Source organism: Vanellus vanellus, assembly GCF_965231255.1.
Source record: "Vanellus vanellus genome assembly, chromosome: 1".
In the NCBI taxonomy this organism is placed as follows: domain Eukaryota; kingdom Metazoa; phylum Chordata; class Aves; order Charadriiformes; family Charadriidae; genus Vanellus; species Vanellus vanellus.
In genome coordinates this window covers 29,773,663-29,777,868 of record NC_138905.1, presented here as the reverse complement: position 1 = coordinate 29,777,868, position 4,206 = coordinate 29,773,663, and positions in this window count along the sequence as shown.

Below are 4,206 nucleotides of genomic sequence, written 5' to 3'. Positions count from 1 at the left end.
CTCGTGGCTCTTTAGCTGTCAGCAAATTACTTTAAAATTACACAAGACAACAAGTTACTCCTGTTTGTTCTCACTGGCTCCATTAGCTTTCTTGGCAAAAGCTTGTGAAGTGCACCTGAGGATATTCCTAGAAGGACACAATGCCATTTGACTTCATCTTCCCTGCTAAATAAGGGGTGGAGGAGGGGAGTAAGTGTATAACATGGCACTTTGCTTGAGATAATGTGACCTATCGCTTAACAGGACATCCTTTAAGCCATTTAAGTTTGCTCTGGCAAAAGAATTTCATTTTACCAGATTAGTGACGGTGGTGGAAACGTGGCATGAACCAAACCATACTCATGTGTGCAGATCTTCATCCCAGTTTCCTGTGGGAAGGTGCTAAGAGGAACTCAGATGCAGGAGGAGGCATTCTTCTGCTCAGATGCTCAGATTTTATTTGAAGACCACTTTGAAATAGTTTTCATACCACTAGTGGTACACATACCATAGCCTGAGAACTCCCATCTTAGATATTTCTGGTCTGATTATGTAGCTGTCAGTATGCTTTCTTGCTTATTTTTCAATATGTTTTAACCTTTTTTTTCGTTTGTATAGCACCTGCATGCCACAGTGGAGGAGGATTCTTTTCATGTAATGAACAACTATTTATTTTGTCCTCATCATTCAGTGGGTATCTGCAGCTTTCTTACCGTGCATAGTTGAAACACTGCTCTAAAGACAAAATTATCCAATCGCTATTTTATTATTTTCTTTGAAAGCCTTACTATCATTTATTTTCAAAATATCTTGAGAGATGAGGAACATCTTGAAGCACAGGCTTAAAAGGACTGAGGTCCAGTGTACACACTCATTTTGGACATCGCATTTGAAATCATTGTGTAGCATTTTATGTGCTCAAAGCCCAGCTGCCAAAGCCCTGGCTGTCCGCTTTGGGTGTTCAGAACATTTCCAACAATACCGAGCAACAAGGAAACCAGTGAAAAGTTTGATTCCAAGAACTTGTCCAGAAATACTACAACAGATGAAAGAGAGGAATCCATTTCTTCAGGCGAACTGCAACTGCCATAATACAGACAACTCTTTTTCTTCCTGTGATCCCCAACCGAGTTCGCTAAATGCCTTCCAACTTCTGCAACAAAACCCAACATTTCTTCATTACATGATTCTAATTAATCTACAAAGCGGGTCTACTTTGGATATTAAATACAGCAAGCGAAAACTAGCCTTTTTCATAGAATTAAGGGCAATATTGTAATGCCTTCAACTGAGGTAACGGCCAAGTTAGGAATGCACAATTTAGACAAGATGCCATTTTTTTTCCCCTAGCTTCTGAAAGCTTGACATCGCAATCTTAATAATGTTTTTCATCACAGCTGAAGGGGTAGGGTTAGTATGTCACTTTGTGATGAAAAATGTCAAAGTACTAATTTGCAAACAACTTGAAGTAAAAATTTAAAAGCAATAAGAAACAAATCAAGTTGTGTATTTTACCTGAATTCCAAACACCCAAATCCATTTAGTATATAAAATTAAATAATTTTCTGATCTCAAAATATTATCCTACAATTAGAGAGGACATTAAATTTCTGATAAAGGAAATTACTATTTAATGCGAAGACAGAAAGGTTCTTGAAAATTAAATGGATGAATTACATGCTTGTACAGGAATGTCTGAGGCAGTGCATGTGGTGTAAGACACTCCCTTAGAAGTAAAAACAACAGTTACAAATGCTGAATTACAGAAAATCTGATGGGAACACAAGATCCAAAAATTGTTTGTTGACAACTTCAGCGTTTTCCAGCTGAAATGCATTACCGAGTTTGATAAAAATGTCAGGAACTCAGAATCTCAGCATTTTGACTATTGTCACCTCTGTTCTGCCCATAAATAAGACAGAGGTCATCTTTTTACAGCAGTTCTATTTGGGAGTACGCAGATGAAATGCCAGCATATGACATAAATAGCTGGAATGGAGGTCACGTACACTCTCATAAATAAATACTGCCAATTGCTCTCCTCTTCTTTTTGCACTAAAGAAAATGACTTCCTCATAATGAAATTAGGTTTGAACCATACATTTGCTAACACTTTCAATAAACTGTATCTTAATGATGAGCAGTAAAAGAACTAGGCCTGAACACGAGAACCTTTTATTAACAACGCTTTACAGGTAATCTTTTTAACCCAGATAACAACATTGCCTTTGCAGTTGACCTTCACCAGTTTATACAAATATTTATTCTAAAAGTTCAGTAAAATGTCTCAGCCTATAAAGCTCAGAAAGTTAGTATACAGTTTAATTCCTGGTACATTTGCTGCCCAGCACAACCGCTGACTCTGATACTTGTCTTCTTTCATATTGAAAATAACAACTGTCCAGGGGCACAAATGAAAGCTTTGTAGAAAAAGAAGCCTCCAAGCTGCAGAGCCACTCAAACCTACGCACACTAATTTATGCTCACCCAGCAGTTATCCATTGCTTGTACTCCCTGCAACAGCTCATGGAAGACAACTCTCCCTTTGGAGGCAGCAGAGCAGAAATACCTTTTCTGGAGTGGTGAGGCTTGTGAACGTGGTCGCGTGAGGATATGTCAGGTTTGCCCTGTAGTGACACCATGAGGGGAAAAAAAAGAAAAAAAAAGGAAACACTCAAAACCCCTTTGAGAGTTGGTGTAGTCAGAAATGAGATTATGAAAATGAAAATGTTGTAACCACAATCACACTGGAGCAACATAGCGTCGCTATAGGGCACAGCTATGCCTGACTGATTTAAATGTGCCTTCCTGTACCTAAACCTTTGAATTTCTTTGAAGCGTAATTTTAAACAGGACCCTCCCAGGTTTGTATTATCTGGCCCATGTATGTTAAAACAATTAAACGAGTGTAACATCCTTAATCTATATTATATGCCAAATAGTGGTAATTACTTACAAATTTAACTCCATCTCTGTTAGTAAGGTGTAGTGTTGTGCCACATGAATCATGCAGACATGGGCCAAAATGCACAATTTTTGTACCATAAACCAAGTTTTGAATATTTTTAACCAACACAGACTCCTGACCAGGCGCATCCAAGCACCTGAGAAATGCCCTGGAAGGGCCACCTCAAATGGCTGAAAGCCACCACAGCACCTCACGTACCACCTCGCCTCAACAGTACTTTGGCATAGGGGATGCATCTGAAAGCTGGAGGTCAGACTCTCCTGTAGCCTTTAAGGCTGTTATGGTCTATGTTTACACTGTGTTTAGGTAAGAAGTTGGATATGAAGTCCATGAATGGTTCCTCTGCATCGTACCTGTTCCCAGTACAACTGAGGACCTGGTCAGATGCATTAACTATTTCATCTTCTCTTCCTCCTCCTCCTCCAGTGTTTACTCTCTTCTCCTGTGTCTGTGTTAACTTTGTTGTCTTCCAGTTCCAATCTGAATTTCCCACTTCAAGTTTTTCTGTGGCCCTACTCTGTTACCTTCTTATGTATGGATCAACCAACTCTGTCAACGCAGAACCCTGGATCCCAATATTCCCAGTTCATCACAGACAGAACGATGCTTATGTCAACATACTGGAATCGGACTTTAACAAGTACTGTAAGACCGATGTAGAAAGATGATATAGAGCCTGATTCTGATCCTACCAACAACCATGGAAACAAGAACTAATTTTATTGGAAGCAACAGAGCATAAAGTTAGTAAAACTCAAGCTTGCGGACTTTATTTCTATCTTAAGGCCATACTGTGCTAATTTTCCTGTGTGCCCGACAGATTTCTCAGCACAATCTGTAGTAGGCTTGACTCAACCTGATAGCTCGGCAAGCAAAGTCTCAGCTAAAGGAGTTGCTCCTGGGAAGTGCTTGTCTCCAGATAGAGCTGTCAGCTATTCAAAATCCCTTTGGAGCTTTCAATACTTAGCATTTTTATTTAACTGTTTTAACACTCGTTTTAGTACTTGGTTTTCAGCACATCATAGAGCTTACCTACTTGTGTCCTTTGAAGCCAGTGCGTGGTTTAGGCTACACTTGTGAAGTGTTAATGCGTCTAAGGTCTGGTATGTCTAGAGCTGAGAATGAACATCTGATCAGGTAGAAACCAGACAAAGCACCAGGCCTGCTGCACGTCTACACGGCTGCCTCTCTCCAAGTGAAAGAGTAGAAAAATAACGGGGGAATCCTCAGCACCAGGAAAAAACATCAGATAGATTTGA